This window comes from Sinohyriopsis cumingii, unplaced genomic scaffold (genome assembly GCF_028554795.1).
Source record: "Sinohyriopsis cumingii isolate HCF-2022 unplaced genomic scaffold, ASM2855479v2 utg000426l, whole genome shotgun sequence".
In the NCBI taxonomy this organism is placed as follows: Eukaryota; Metazoa; Mollusca; class Bivalvia; order Unionida; family Unionidae; genus Sinohyriopsis; species Sinohyriopsis cumingii.
The window spans coordinates 3,594,704-3,612,500 of NW_028315897.1; the positions used below are offsets into that span (position 1 = coordinate 3,594,704).

The window sequence follows — 17,797 nt, forward strand, 5'->3', positions numbered from 1 at the left end:
GAACTGAGCTTGAACTTTGTTCATCTATGCTAACTCCTTGCGTATTTTCATCTCTGTGACTAACGTTTAGTTCACAAATATTTTGCTTGCTTATTTTTGGATTTGCCTAAAATAATTATTTTTATGATTGTTGCACCTTGTTTAATCATTCTATATATCTCTGACCCAATATAACAATCATGACAGGGGCATTTGTTTTTTCACTTTAGGGTACACTGACAGTTTATGATAAGAAATAGCCCCCTGGACATGTTGCTGACAGTAGGTGATGCATCATAATTTGTTTTTTTCTCTCTCTTTCGCTTGATCCTCTGAAGCCTGTTAGCATGAGTAATGAATGACCAACTGGCAACATTATTTTTCATATATTTTAACAACTTTTTTTAATTCTTAATTTTATTAATGAAAACTTTGTAAAAATGATTATACATATAAACACTAACTGCTTAGAAAACATTACACTTGTTATACATTTATGTACATAAAATACCCATTTTTTCATGCCATTATGTTGAACTGTTTAGTTTTTGGGACTTTCATTTAGTTGAAGTTGCGGTAAGTGTGAATATTAAATATCTGTTGTATAAAACACAATTTAATTTCTCTGTTTTACTTCTGTCTCTGTATAATACTACTCTTGTCCATCCATATAACATATTGTCATTAATACAACTATTCCTTGAGTTTTTAATGGACTGCTCTGAAAGGTGGTAAATATTACGATCATGATTGGAAGACAAACATGTCAACAAATCACTTTACTCCCCATTGCTTTTGGAGGTCTTGTTCCTGTTGTCCTAACACTGAGTCTAGTGCAAGACAACATTTCATTGTGAATGCATGTGGTCTTGCACTTTTATTACTCTGGTTAAACTTGGTTTTAATTATATAGTCATGACTCATAAATACACATATTGACAAATCTCTGTTTGTCCTTAATTTATGGAAGAGGTATTGCTCTTTTTCACTTATAGCTTGATGCAGTGTATGTCACATTTTTTTAATGCAGCTACTATGATACTTTTATTGGATTGCTGTATTAACTATAATAATAATAATAATAATAATAATAATAGTAATGAAGACTTTGTATAGCTCCTAATCTTTAGAATTTGCTCTAAGCACTTTACAACATTAGACAACACCTATAAGATAAAAAACATATAACGATATGATTACAAAAACAAACACCATGAAATTACAAAACATTAAAAAACATGATGAGAATATTTAAGGTTGGAAACATTATTAGGTCTTTAAGTTCATTCTTGCAGTCGAAATAAGTGAGTTTTGAGAGCCCTCTTGAAATTGATCACTTTGTCTTTCTAAGTTCAGTGGGCAATTCATTCCACGTTGCTGGGCCCTGGTACGCAAAAAAAGCTGTCCATATGATTTTGTTTTCATAGTGGGAATAATTAGTATAGGATTGTCAGAAGACGATCATAAGTATCTTGCTGGTGTGTACATATGGGTGAGGTCAGATAGGTATGTTGGACTTGAGTCCGACAGTGAAACATAGCACAGAGAACAAATGTTGTGTTTGATTCTGGATCGAATGGATAGCCATTGTAGGGTACAGAGCAGCAGGGAGGTGTGCTCTGATCGTGGTACTCTAAGTATGATCCGAGCAGCTGTGTTTTGAACTGTTTGAAGTTTCTGGAGCAGATATTGAGATGAACCAGACATAACTGAGCTACATTAGTCCAGTCTTGAAAGTACTAATGAACATACAAGTGTTTTAGTGTCATCAACTGAAATATCTTTGCAAATTGAGCTGATGCATCTCAGCTCAAGATATGCAGCCTTGCATATGTTCATGACATGTTGGTGCAATTTGAGAGTACTGTCCAGAGTAACACCTAGGTTTCATACTGACTGTGTGAATTTAGTGTTGGTGTTGCTGATATTTATTGTTTTAGGTAAAGGCTGTGAATGAGAAAGTCTTTGTGGTGTGATCAGAGTGGCCTCAGTTTTATCATCATTCATCTGCAGCATGTCACATGTCATCCATGAGTTCACATCAGAAATGCACTTCTCTACACCTTGGATGGTAGCATTAACTTCAGCTGGGTGGCTAGATTTGCATATTTGGGTGTCATCAGTGTACAATTGGTGAGACACTGGATGATGATCTATGACACTTGAGAGCAAATGAGTGCACAGAATGAAGTGAACAGGTCCAAGAACAGACCCCTGTGGAACACAAACATATATCAGCTGGGCTGGTGTGTATTCCATTTGCAGATAAAATTTGTGTCCTGTTGACTAAGTAGGACTTGAACCACAGTAAGGCTGTATCGTGAATGCCAAATTCATGCTGGAGACGGTGAAGTAATATAGCATGGTCTATTGTGTCAAATGCTGCAGACAAATCAAGGAGGGTGAGGACTGTAATCTTTCTGCTATCCAACACAGAGAGAATGTCATTAACTACTTTTAGAAGAGTAGTTTCAGTACTGTAGCAAGGGCGATATGCAGATTGTATATTGCTAAAAAGACTTCGAATTTAGATGAGATACAAGCTGGGATAGAACAACCTTTTCTAAGATTTTTGATATGAATGGGAGATTAGAAACTGGGTAGTAGTTCTTTAAATTGTTATGGTATATAACCATATATGTACAATGGTGGTCATCAGAAGACATGACTAATTATTATATTCACTATGCATGTACAATGGTGGTCATCAGAAGACATGACTAATTATTGTATTCACTAAGTATGTACAATGGTGGTCAGCAGAACACATGCCTAATTATTGTATTCACTATGTATGTACAATAGTGATTATCAGAAGATGTGACTAATTATTGTATTCACTATGTATGTACAATGGTGGTTATCAGAAGCCATGCCTAATTATTGTATTCACTATGTATGTACAATGGTGATCGTCAGAAGACGTGACTAATTATTGTATTCACTATATATATATATATATATATATATATATATATATATATATATATATATATATATATATATAATGGTGATCATCAGAAGACATGACTTAGTATTGTATTCACTATGTATGTACAATGGTGATCATCAGAAGACGTGACTAATTATTGTATTCACTATGTATGTACAATGGTGATCGTCAGAAGACGTGACTAATTATTGTATTCACTATATATATACAATGGTGATCGTCAGAAGACGTGACTAATTATTGTATTCACTATATACTTACAATGGTGATCATCAGAAAATGTGACTAATTATTGTATTCACTATGTATGTACAATGGTGATCATCAGAAGACATGACTAATTATTGTATTCACACAATTTTCACTAGAGTTGTCCTCTGTTTTGGCAATAAACATTTCTTTCAAATATATTGGCATATATATTACACAATGCTAGTATATTGTAGGTATTAATAAGAGAAGTATTCCCGTGTGATGATGGTGTGCAAATCTTATTTTGCAATATATGTGGTTAGATCATCCACCTTTGTTGGCAGAGGTCACAGGTTTGAAGCCAGTTTTGTCATACCAAATACATAAAAATGGTATTAGCAGCTGCCTCGCTTGGCACTCAGTGTTAAGAGGTTAATGTTAGGACTGGTCACTCTTGCATCAGGATAATATGTCTGGGTTTGACATAATGTCACATGTCTGTGACACAATGCCCCAGTGCTAAGCATCACAGTAAACTGTCACACTGCAGACATCATATCTGACATTTTTTAAGCTACATTAACGATGTAAAAAACACAAAATACACACACAGACACACAATAAAAGGAAAACTAATGTCTGTTGGAATATAACTGATTTAGAATGCTCCTTGAATATTATTGGATGCCCTAGATGAAATAGCAAGTTAAGCTGCCTGATTACTACTGCTACTGTTGACTGCATTTCATGCAGCAGTCTTATTCATTATCTTGTGTCCAAGTTCATCTCTAATAACATTACTTAGGGTGTACATGTAAAATATTTTGCCCTTTTAATATGTTGTACTTTCTTTCATGTATTTCATACCTCTTTTCTGAATAGTCAAGCTTTGCTGCCATTCCATAGATTTACTTTATGTAATTGACATTAGATTCAAAGATGCAAGTTACCCAATATACAAGTATAGTCTGACACAGACCATATCATTTAAATATTAGTTTTCCACTTTTTGTATAACAGTTGTAGGGAAACATACATTTCATTACCACCCAAAAATTTGTGAAATGAATTCTCTTTTGTATAAGAAACTTTTTCTTCTTATCGTAAATATTCTCCATGTTGTGATATGCATTTGCATCACGGTTAAGCCAGAGAAGTCACTACAATATTTTGTAATCAGTTGTGAATATTATCACTGTTGTGATATCCATTGGGGTCAGTCTACAGTTGTTATGTACTTCTGAGACAGTGACAGCTGTAAGGTGGAGTTCTCTACATGCATACTGGTCAGAATGTTAACACACATCTGTTAACTTTATGTAATGTGGGTGACACACCTCTGTTACCTTTATGTAAAGTGGGTGAACTTTCTTTGGAAATTGTGCTGGTTAAAAATGTAGATGAATATTGCACACATGGATAACTCCATGTGCTTGAAAAATCAACCTGAATTAGTTTAAAGTACAGTACCATTGTCAGTTATCAAAAATAGTGAAAATTAATATTTCCAGATTAGACAAAACCACCTTCTGAAAGTTCAATGAATGAATTACAAAATATATAAAGAGTAAAAAAGATAAGTTATCATCAGTTTTAATTACAATTTACATCTTTAGTCCAGGAACTGAAAATGACCAAGTAGAGCTTGTAGTTTTGTTTTTGCACTTCTAATGTTGGGGTAATGAACACTTAATGGTGGGGTAAAGAACACATCTAATGGTGGGGTAATTACCTTTAATGGTAGGATAAAGAACACTTATATTGGTAGGGTAATTAACACTCTCATTGTAGGTTAACAAACAACTATAATGGCAGGGTTATGTACACTTATAATGGTAGGGCAATGAACACTCTTAATGGTGGAGTAATGAACACTTCTAATGGCAGGTAATTAATACATATTAGGTGTGGTAATGAATACTTATAATGGTGGGGTAATGATCACTTTTAATGGTGGGGTAATTAACACTGTAAGTGTAGGGTAACAAACATTTCAAATGGCAGAGTGATGGTCACTTCTAATGGTTGGGCAATTAATATTTCTAATGGTGGGGCAATACTGAACATTTCTAATGGTGGGTTAATGAACACTTTTAATGGTGGGGTAATTAATGCTTTTAATTGTGTATAATGAACACTTATAATGGCCTGTCCAATGATGATAGATGTTAGATAATCTCACACACCATGATCTTATTGATTGGAAATTGCCATCTACTCAAATGAAGCACCATATAATAATAATAAATATAATAATAATAATGATAATAATAATAATAAATATGATATGTCAAAACAAATATCATACAAATTGTGTTAATGTTTCAAAAAAATAGATACATTTTGTTCATAAATCTTTAGTAACCCAATGGTGCTGGCGTATGTCCTAAGTTCACAATAAATCTGGCTAAAACGCATTTCATTAGATCAAATCAAATTAATGTAACTGGTTGACAATATTTTGGACTGAAAAATTAGGTTGTACTTTACGATAACATTTGTAAACATGTTGGTGTGGCCTTTTGGCCTTAGAATGTTTTGGAAACAAACTTATGGCACACATACTGGTCATCTTGTTGTGTATTTGGTTTTTATGCATGGTCCTTAAAGAAAATGAATTGTTCATATTTTAATATCATTCTAGTGAAGCCACCTTTAGTTTTCTTCACATAGAATTTGAGAGGAATAATTATTTAAGTAATTTATTGAAATTACTAAAGTGCTCATTGACTGGATTAACAATATTTCCAGATTATTGTGAATTCATTCAAAAATGTTTTGGATTATTTCACTGTGATACATCAAGACTGTTACTACATCAACACATTCTAGATTAGAATCCATTAGTAAGACTATATGTTTGAACTTGTAATAGAACATTTAGAAATATTTGGGATTTAATTCATCATACTCTAATTTGCTCTTTAAGTTTCATTGTATAACATTAAATTATTTGTTGATTTTACAAAACGTTTTGAGTTTCTTTTTATTTCTTTGTGGTGCTTAGTTTAAAAGCATGGAGTAGTAACACAGTACTTTGGTTTCTTTTGCATAATTTTTACACAGGATTTAAGGGTATGCCATTACCTCCACCATTAATATTGGCCGCCATTTATAGCCTATAGTGTGCTGAAAAATGGTGTTAAACCCTACAACAACAACATGTCTACTGAAATAGTATGAATACACTGACAGGTCTGCATACGTATCTGCTAAAATAGTATGAATACACTGACTGGTCTCCAAACATATCTACTGCAATACATGTAGTATGAATACACTGACTGGTCTGCATACATATCTACTGCAGTAGTATGAATACACTGACTGGTCTGCATACATATCTAATGCAATGGTATGAATACACTGACTGGTCTGCATACATATCTACTGCAATAGTATGAATACACTGACTGGTCTGCATACATATCTACTCAAATAGAATGAATACACTGACTGGTCTGCCTACATATCTACTTGGGAATACAAGGACTGGTATGCATACATATTTACTGAAAATAGTGAGAATACAATGACTGTTCTGCATCCCTATCCAGTAAAGCTAATGACAATACAAGAATTGGTCTACATGCATATCTAATGAAAATGGTGTCAGTCACAATGAGTGGTCTGTATAAATAACTTAATATGGCTGTCTTAAGTATAAAATTTGATTGCATTCTGTTGAAACATGTGTCAGACTATTTGTTGTTATATTATGTTACAGCCAGCACAAAGTTAAAAGAAGAGCAAACTGACAAAAATCTCCAGAGCAACTCAGTTTTCTGATACATGTAATAGTGCATCTTCAAATGACCGCAACATCAATTTGTCAAAAATACTGAAACTACTTGTAATCAATCCATTTAATGGTGAGACAAAAATGGCAATAACTCTGACAATAACCATTATTTGCCATTATGTTCAATTTCAGATGATAACCATGCCATGCACAATTTTGCATGATGATCTGATGACATCTGTAAGACTTAGTTGTATTCTCAAGATTATGCCATTCAGCTCCAAGTCAAAAAGCATTGACACTGATCTGCTGATACAGTGTCTGATGGTAAATCTGGGTCTGTGATATTCATTTGAAATCATAATGACAAACATTCAATGCATCAGGTTATAACAGGTAAGGGTCTATGATGTTGATTTGAAACCACAATAACAAACACAAACACTGTACACACTGATCTATATACATTTGAAACCACAATAACAAACACAAACACTGTACACACTGATCTGCTGGTGCATCAAGCAATGGCAGGTAAGGGTCTATGATGTTGATTTGAAACCACAATAACAAACACAAACACTATATACACTGATCTACTGGTGCATCAAGCAATGGCAGGTAAGGGTATGTGATGCTAACTGGAAACCATAATATCAAACACAAACAGAAACATATGCACTGATATACTGGTTCATCAAGCAGTGACTGGTAGGGGTCTATGGTGTTAATTTGAAATCATAATAACACTAAGTACATGTACACTGGTCTATTGGTGCATTAACTGCCCGTACAGAAAAATCTCACCAGTTCACATGAGCTGCTTATAAGCTGCACATGAGAACCTTGTTAGAAATGTATGCAAATAGGGTAGATTTTGCAGGCTCATGTGTGCAGTTTGTTAGATCTTGTGAGCCAAGGAAAAACTAACCTGATTCTCACGTGAGCAGATTTTGCTCACGTGAGAATCTAAGTTTTCACATGAGAAAGTTAAAGAACTTAGAAAACATTCTTTTCCATTACATACAACCATGTTTGAAAATAAGGCAGAGTTCTAATTTCTCACGTGAGTTATCACGTGAGAAACTTGGACTTTGATTCTGATTAAACACTTATTTCAAATTTATTCAAAGTTGGATTTTCTCATGTGAGTTATCTGCACATGAGCAATTTGGACTTAAATATTTTGTGTAAATATTGAATGTCAAGTTTCTCCATTATTGTCACACAGACATCATTTCTATTTTGCACTTGCTGTTGCTTTATTGGATTTTTTACATTTTAAAACATCTTCAACTTATTTTCTCACAGTGAGTTTTAATCTTATTTTGACCCAACAGGCTACTTTATTTGAACATATTAAGGTTCATTTCACTGTTCATAAAACTAAACAATTCAGAATTAATGTCTCGTATAACCAGACTACCCATTAAACTTTAACAGCTGTCAAAGAATAGAGTTAATAACTTGCATACTATTCGTGGTTGATGTTTAATAAAGTAATCCGTAAAAAGGTGAAATGTTTCTCTCCCCAAAATACACAGTTTACAAATATAAAAAGGAAATAAAACTTTTGCCCTAAAATGAATCATAAACATATGATGCAACTCCTTTATTCACAAACTTCTAAAACCCCACTATAAAATTGTAAAACAAATACAATACATAGCCACATATCTGGAAAAAAAATAAACACTGATGCACAGTCCTTTTGGCCTAATAAACTCTGAAGTCATTTTCCAGAAAAATTGGAGAATTACATAAACTACGTCGTTTTCTTCCATGCCTAACGTTCGCAAAAAAGTCAATACAATCTTATACTTACTGAATTGTGTAATTCGGCTTAGGGGTCATCCATTTAGCACGTATGCAAAAATCTGGCAAAGCTTGACCCCCCCCCCGCATGCATACTTTTTACGCCCTCCCCCGCGTACGTACGCTTGACACCTCCCTCCCCATATTCTATAAAACGGCTTATGTTTAATCCACGCAGAAACCATAAAGGATTAATAATATTAACGTGTTTAATAAAACATTGTCCACCGACGTTGAATGTCTGGCATCAAAGAAATACGCGGGGTAACATTAAACATTTTGTCTAGTGTCCGCTAAAATTCAAACGCCGACTGAACAGTCGAACAGGTTACGTATTAGACAAATTATTATTGAGGTTTCACCCCAACCCCGTTTCCTATGCATGTGTACATTATCAGTAAAAAAAAAAACAAAAAAAAAAAAAAAAAAAAAACATGTACTGTACATAAAATTTAATAAATCCGTAAGAAACTGACTAATCCAGTCGTGTTTGGTTGTATAGCTGTTTCGCACTGTTTTACACGTGTATATTCTTGGCAATGGAAAATTTTGCTTATTTGCAGCCTTTTCAATGTTCTGATCGTGTCATTTCAAAGTTTATAAAAGAAGTTCCCTATTGAAATAATCACAAAAAAAATCACTGACGTTTCCGTTAACTTTTCTGTGACCCAGGTTATCAGAGTACACGGTGGAAGAATCGGCTTGTTAGAACCATTAGAGTGTCCTATGGGGCATGGCTCGGCACAAGCTACTGTAAAAACATCAGAATTAACTAGGTCTATAATAATTAACTTCTTAATGATATGAATTCACTTATAGCTCAGTTTTTATGAAACATCATATAATAAAATAGCATTTATTTGATATATAAAATATAATATTAAGAAATACCCGAGTACATATGTACAAAAGAGTGTAAAACCAGAAGGGCTCGCATCGTTGCTTACAATTTAAATGTCAGTCATACAGCAGTATAAAATAATAAAAGTATTATTTTTATACAATATGTATGACTGACTTTTATATTGTAATCAATGATACAAGCCCCTATGCATACAACAACATGTTTACTAATAATTTGCCCTTTATGGCGCCTCAGATGAACTCAACAGATGCTGGATGTTGACCTACAGTGTACATGTAGAATAGCACTTTTAAACCGAACAGACATAAATTTACGCGCGAGCCATGTTCTCTTAGCAAGGGCCACGCTGTTTATGAAGAAAGTTATTTAATATTCTCCTGCAACATGTTTGCTCTTAAAACATTCTGACAGCAAGAGTGTGGACACTATTAAAATATAGAAACCAACACCAACATCTAAAGATGTCCACGTCGGTACTGATGTTAATGTCCAGTACGAAACAGAAGACGTCGACGTGCTGTTTAGGGAAGATTCAAGGATTATGAAAGACTGGTTCTTTGCCGAGAAAGAAGTAAGTTACTTTTACTCATTTCTTTTTACAATTTTCGCATATAGAATGATCAAAGTGGATAGCCTGAATCATCGACATCATAAGTATAAGCATACATTCACATGGTCGTTTCAAATTGAGCCAAGGGTTTGTTTCAGATTTTACTTAAAGATAATAATTCAACCTCCTGTTTCTAAAAATGATATCTACACCACCCTATCATCGAATATTTAAGCCTTCCACAATTTAACTGTGCAACCATGTCTGGCTCTTACCCCCACCCCCAATAATAATGCGGGCGCCTCAGTGAGGAGCACTTGCGTTACCGATTGAAACAATTTGTACAAACATAAATATTCTTCGTATTATTTTATTGCTGATTGGGTGGATCAAGATAAGCATACACGATTGAGAACCAAATGCAGTAGCTTAATTCATGATTTTATTCCTAAAAGACAGTTGCCCTGTCTGTCAAATATTTTGATCGGTAAATTTAAAATAGAGATTTAATTGGATAAGGATTACAGCTTTTCTTAATGCTTATATACACTAGGACTCGTTTGCCAACCAAATCGTTTTCTCATTTCCGTGCATTCTTTCTGTTCTGCATAGATTAAAAAAAAAATCAGTTATACTAATTTTTATCTTTTTACAGATTAAACTTCATGAAGGTCACAAAATTTAATCAACACAACAAGCAATCATTTGAAAGAAGTGCAAAACATTGACAGCAACAGGAAGATGTCAGACAAAACCCCACTGCCATGCTAGAGGAAATTCCGACTCCAGTAAAGGGTATGTATAAGACGCTTCAAATCTTTTGATATAATACACATGATAACATACGCATTTCAGACATTAAAATTTGACCCCCAATACATTTTTTTTTATAATATAAAAATTGGAAACCAGATTTTGAATTTCTTTATATATTGCAAATGTACATATTTTGGAAAAATGTATCCTAAAAGTTTTGGAGAAATCTTCCAGAGGACTGTTCCAGAAGTAGAGATGTCAATTTGTTTGAAATTTCTAATGTGTACCCATCATTCCTAACGATTGGTTACCAGAGTATACAATCAAAAGGAAATTGTATTAAATGTGAAGCTGAACTGCTTCGTTGTAGGTTCACATGTTCCATCCCCAAAAAGAGCTGTAAGCATAATTATTACTAAAATAAGTGGGCAAAAATCATAATCTGAGCACAACGAGTATAAATTACATGCCATTATTACAGAAAACTATGAAAAATATTGTATATGCAGTTATAATTTTTGTCACAAATCAGCTGAACTTGTGTGGATTAGTAGTATGGATGAGAATAGACACAAAAGAAATTGATAAATTATTGGTGCATAAGTCATTTCGACTAGTGTACATGTCTACAGTAATCGTCATAAAGTCCATAATTGTTCATTGTTGTATTATCCTCAACCTGCCATGGTTCATCCCATAACGACGGTCCAGTGCAACATGTTTTTAAGTTTAACAAAATATCTTTTCTCTAACATTTTTCAGTTACATAACATCCATCAGTTGCATTGATACATCCCGGGTTATTTTTATTGTTGTTTTTTCTTCTTTTTTTTAAAAATGATATCTGGTGCCATTTATTTTCTATTTAAGCTGGACTGCTATGTGTATAGTATCATAATAGAATGAATCTAGGGCAAATGGTTTCACATTCAAGAACCTGTCTGTTTTCTTGGAACTGTTTAATGTAAAATTCATGCAGAAGTTACCAATACATTAATTTTTATTTGATTTTTTTCAAAACTGTTATTAAGTAGCAAACTTTTTTTGATCTTTATATTTCAGTCTGTTTAGTTGTCCATTTCATTCATTTTTTTGTCCTAACATGGTGGTATAAGAAGTGCATGTTACAGTAGCCAAGTTAAACCAGACATTCATATTGTGCTTAATTTTATTTGACCCAGATAATGTCACCAGGATCTGAAAACAAGAGTGTTTTAAGTCATGAGAAAATTGGCACATGAACCATGGACAGTCATGACATTAGGATGGTCAGGCTTGAAATATTAGCATTGATTCTTAAATAGGTCACTTGAGAAAGGATTGTATTATTATACAGACCACGTATGACAAGTAAATTGTAAGCAACCATATGAGCCCCTGTGAACACTTTTTTTTTAACGGGTACCCAATTGTTCGTTTTATTACCCAGGTTATTATCAATGGGAGAATACCCGGGTACACATTGGCATCTTTATCCAGAAGTAGTCAAATTTGGAATATGCAACGTGACTTGCAGGTATCTCATCAACAGTGCAGTTTATATGTTTGCTACTGAACTATGGTAATTCTATTGGTAGAGCAATTTGACTCATAATCCAAAGGATGAATTTTCAGACTGGGTTGGCTGCGTAAGTGTGTCCTTGGGAAAACAGTTTGCTCCTATTTCCACAGTGTGATAAAGTGCCATCTAATCCAAACTACAATTATGTATTTTGCCTTTACCTTGTAAAACAAATCTTCAAAAATCCACCTTACAGAATGTCTCAAATGCTGTGATCAGAAAAAAAATTTCTACCAACTTTTTCATTTCCATTTCAGGTTCCATTTTTCAACAGTTCAAAACTGAGCCTGCTAACTTAAATTCAATGGTCAACAGGAAGTGCATTGATTCAAAGAGAACAATCTCCAAGTGAAAATATTGTTGCAGACTGGCAAATAATGAAATTCAGAAGCAGGAATGTCAATTACACGTTTTGTTTGCTTTGAATTGTCTGGAACAGTGAAGAATGGTCTTCATGTGAAGCAAATTTCCAGCAGTATCTTTCATTATGACCTTAAAGTTTTTTAGAATAAATGTGATGTATTAATATAACAGGTACATACATACATACATACATACATCCATCCATCCATCCATCCATCCATCCATACATACATACATACTCTAGTTGTTTTACCTTAATAGAAGATCACTAATCGAACTAAAATTATATGATTATGATTACTTGATTTGAATATTGATCTTACTCTGTTTAATTCTTGTAAAAGATGTATGTATTCAATAAAAACTAAATACTATAATTGTATTTTGTTGTTTTTGCTCATGTTAGCAAGAGGCCGCTCACGTGAGCAGGTCTTCCTCACATGAGCGAGGTGTGGCTCACGTGAGCAACATCTTGCTCATGTGAGCCACACCTCGCTCATGTGAGCGAGGTGTGGCTCACATGAGCAAGGTGTGGCTCACGTGAGCAAGATATTGCTCTTGTTAACAATTCCTGCACAAGTGATTTTCTTATTAGAATCTATTTGCTCACGTGAGTTCTACCTAATTTGCATGTTAAATTGCACATGAGACTAACCTGAGTTAGATCTCACGTGAGAATCTCATGTGCAGAAGGGTAGGCAGTTTTGGTGTGGGTGATGGCAGGCAAGGGTCTACAATGTTCATTTAAAAAAGTAATCATGAAACCTACAGACACCAGTCTATTGACACATCAAGTGTGGAAGGTAAATACTGTTTAGAGAGGTGCGTAAGCTATATCCAGACAGGTATGGTACATGAGAGTAGTAACATATCCTTTTGGACAATGTATATACAGTACCTGTACACCAAATTTAGGTCAGTCAAATTTGTTTAACTGCTGACTTGGAAACTGATACTTAATACAGTACTCCCTTATTAGAACCCTGCATATGGGAGTCATGCAAAGACCATATTTTTACTGAATGTATGTGAAGTTCATATATATATATATATATATATATATATATATATATATGAAATGAGATGAATAACCACACACCCCCTTTACAAAAAGTGACGAAGTGAGCAACTTATTATGAGGCACTGTGTACCAAAGGAGTACTGTCCAAGCAATCTCGTGTATGTATGTATGTATGTATTGTATGTATGTATGTATGTATGTATGTTACTATATGTATGTATGGCTAGATGGATAAATGGAGAAGCCAATAAAATTTATTTGTGAAAGCAAAAATAATAATTACAACAGTTCTATAATAAACATAATTTATATTAGAAATTACCAATATTTAGATTGTGAATAATAGTGCAACTGATGAACTCCCTAATTAGTGTTTGACTCCCAAATCAACAGCCTGTATTACTGCATTGTGTCATAACACATGTACAGATAAAATGTGTACAATCAGTATACTACAACATTCTCGAACTTGACTCCAAAGGATGGGGATGAACAAATACAGTGTCACTATTTCCTACTTGACACTAACAGATGGGATTAAATAGATGGAGTACATCATAAGGTCCTCAGACCTGACACTAAGAGATGGGATTAAATAGATGGAGTATATCATAAGATCTTCAGACCTGACACTAAGAGATGGGATTAAATAAATGGAGTATATCATAAGATCCTCAGACCTGACACTAAGAGATGGGATTAAATAAATGGAGTATATCATAAGATCCTCAGACCTGACACTAAGAGATGGGATTAAATAGATGGAGTACATCATAAGATCCTCAGACCTGACACTAAGAGATGGGATTAAATAGATGGAGTACATCATAAGATCCTCAGACCTGACACTAAGATATGGGATTAAATAGATGGAGTACATCATAAGATCCTCAGACCTGACACTAAGAGATGGGATTAAATAAATGGAGTACATCATAAGATCCTCAGACCTGACACTAAGAGATGGGATTAAATAAATGGAGTACATCATAAGATCCTCAGACCTGACACTAAGAGATGGGATTAAATAAATGGAGTACATCATAAGATCCTCATACCTGGCACTAAGAGATGGGATTAAATAGATGGAGTATATCATAAGATCCTCAGACCTGACACTAAAGGATGTAGATGAATACATGGAGTACATCACAAGATTCCCAAACTTAATTATGACTGAATGAGTCCATATCTATAGCATACATAATGGCTTCCTGATATGAATACATCTTAAGTCTGGTCCATATCTATAGCATACATTATGGCTTCCTGTTATTAATACATGTGAAGTCTGGTCCATATCTATAGCATACACTATGGCTTCCTGCTATTAATACATGTGAAGTCTGGTCCATATCTATAGCATACACAATCGCTTCCTGCTATTAATACATGTGAAGTCTGGTCCATATCTATAGCATACACAATCGCTTCCTGCTATTAATACACATTAAGTCTGGTCCATATCTATAGCATAAAGTTATAAATACATGTGAAGTCTGGTCCATATCTATAGCAGTAACACTATGGATTCCTGCTATTAACACACATTAAGTCTGGTCCATATCTATAGCATACACAATCGCTTCCTGCTATTAATACATGTGAAGTCTGGTCCATATCTATAGCATACACTATGGGTTCCTGCTATTAATACATGTGAAGTCTGGTCCAAAATCATTTTAAAATTGTCAGTTCAATTGATTAATCCATATGACATATTTAGTACTTCAAGTGGACCCCAAGTTTGTTAAAGCTGAAAATTAATTTAAAAGTGTCAGTTTTTAGTTTTATCAGTTCATACAGCTGCTAATTAAAGCTTTCTTAAAAGTTATCATCAGACAGAGCTTTGTAATAAAAATGGGATACATTTTGAAGAAGTGTGGATTGCTTTGTCATTAAGCATGGACATATTGTGGGATAAATATAATATTTTATGGGTTGATTCAAGAGTACGATAGGAGATAGGAGGTCAGATAATGTAAAATGACTGCATCACAGTATTTATCTAATGACAGTCCAAGATTAATAATAGATTCTGAATCTCTCCTTTAAAAAAAAAAACCCTGGCATACATTTACTGAGGATATTGCTTTTAATAACAATTCCACCCCAACCATTTCAGAGATATTCAGCTGGCTGCCTAGACTGCACCAACATATTCAAAGTTATTCTGCTGTCTGCTTTGACCATGCCAAATTTTCACAGAGTTTTTCAGTGGCCTGTCTTGACCACCCCAATCTATTCACAGAGTTATTCAGCTGGCTGCCTTGTCCCCACCAACCCATTCACTGAGTTATTCAGTTGCCTGTCTTGACCACCCAAATGTATTCACAGAATTATTCAGCTGGCTGCCTTGTCCCCATCAACCCATTCACAGAGTTATTCAGTTGCCTGTCTTGACCACCCAAATGTATTCATATAGTTATTCACCTGGCTGCCTTGTCCCCACCAACCCATTCACAGAGTTATTCAGCTGGCTGTCATGACCACCCTAATCTATTCACAGAGTTATTCAGCTGGCTGCCTTGTCCACACAAACATATTCAGAGAGTTATTCAGCTGGTCACCTTGGCCACACCAACCCATTCTCAGAGTTATTCAGCTGGCTGTCTTGACCACCCCAACCCATTCACATAGTTGTTCAGCTGGCTGCCAGGTCCACACCAACCCATTCACAGAGTTATTCAGCTAACTGCTTTGACCATCCCAAACCATTCAAAGTGTTATTTGTCTGACTGCCATGACTCCCCAAACATGTTCAGATTTCTATTCAGTTGGCTGTGTAGACCATCCCAACCTATTCACAGAGTTATTCAGCTGGCTGCCATGACCTCTGCAACCTATTCAAGGGTATTCAGCTGATTGTCTTGACCACCCCAACTTATTCACAGAGCTATTCAGCTAGCTGCTTTGACCTCCCCAACCCTTTTACAGAGTTATTCAGCTGACTGCCATATGACTGCCAAATATATTCAGAGTTATTCAGCTGGATGCCATGACCTCTCCAACGTATTCAGGGGTGTTCAGCTGATTGTCTTGACCATCCCAACCTTTTCACAGAGTTATCCAGCTGGCTGCCTTGTCTACACCAAACTATTCAGAATTTTATTCAGCTGGCTGTCTTGACCACCCCCAACCTATTCACAGAGTTATTTGGCTGGCTGCCATGATGCTCCAACCTATTCAGAGTTATTCAGCTAGCTGCTTTGACCTCCCCAACCCTTTTACAGAGTTATTCAGCTGACTGCCATATGACTGCCAAATCTATTCAGAGTTATTCAGCTGGCTGCCTTAACCACCCCAACCTATTCAGAATTATTCAGCTGGATTCCTTGTCCACACCAACCTATTCACAGTGTTATTCAGATGCATGCCTGATAGAATCATGGAATAAATATGACTTGCTTTTATTTAAGCTGCATTTCTTTTCTATGCTATTTGAAGAGCTAAATAAAGACAGTGCAACTTCCTTGAGCTAGTCACTATGGAAACCTATAGCCTCTATAGAGTAGCAAAGAATTTTATTCTTCAATCAGTCATCAAAGCACTGCTTTAACAACTTTAAATTCAACACCTTGATAAAATGGTTAAAATGTATGGTCCCAACAGCATTTGGTTTAGGAAGTTTTAGATGTAATATAGTTGGATGTATACATGAACGATTAACAATAGTTACCTGGCATGGTAGTAATTTTAGACATAATCATGTAAGCAGAACCCTCTGTCAAGGAAATCTGTTGAGTTTGCCATTAAAAACAGAAATGGAATCTATTTGCTGAATAAATGCTTCTTTTACAAAGACTTATTGAAAATAATACTAGTGCTAGACATCACAATAAACTATAACAATGCAGACATCATAGCGATATGAGTGAAAATTGTTAAAGCCAAGTCAAGAATCCAGAAAACACACACACATTCTCTCTCTGCCTTATACACACATGCACTCTCTCTCTCTTCCTTTTTTGGGGCTTAGTCCAACACGTAGACGTGCATT

At 34.7% G+C, this 17,797-nt stretch overlaps 1 protein-coding gene and 1 long non-coding RNA gene across 3 annotated transcripts in view; one reads left to right on the plus strand and one right to left on the minus strand.

Moving 5' to 3' along the window:
• Positions 1-17,797, minus strand: part of LOC149774084 (E3 ubiquitin-protein ligase TRIM45-like) — a 330,018-nt gene that overhangs the window by 110,614 nt on the left and 201,607 nt on the right. The window lies entirely within an intron of this gene.
• Positions 8,828-13,246, plus strand: LOC149774085 (uncharacterized). Its single transcript, XR_016416963.1, has 3 exons — positions 8,828-10,117; positions 10,752-10,891; positions 12,671-13,246. It is a non-coding gene; the product is annotated as an uncharacterized LOC149774085 (long non-coding RNA).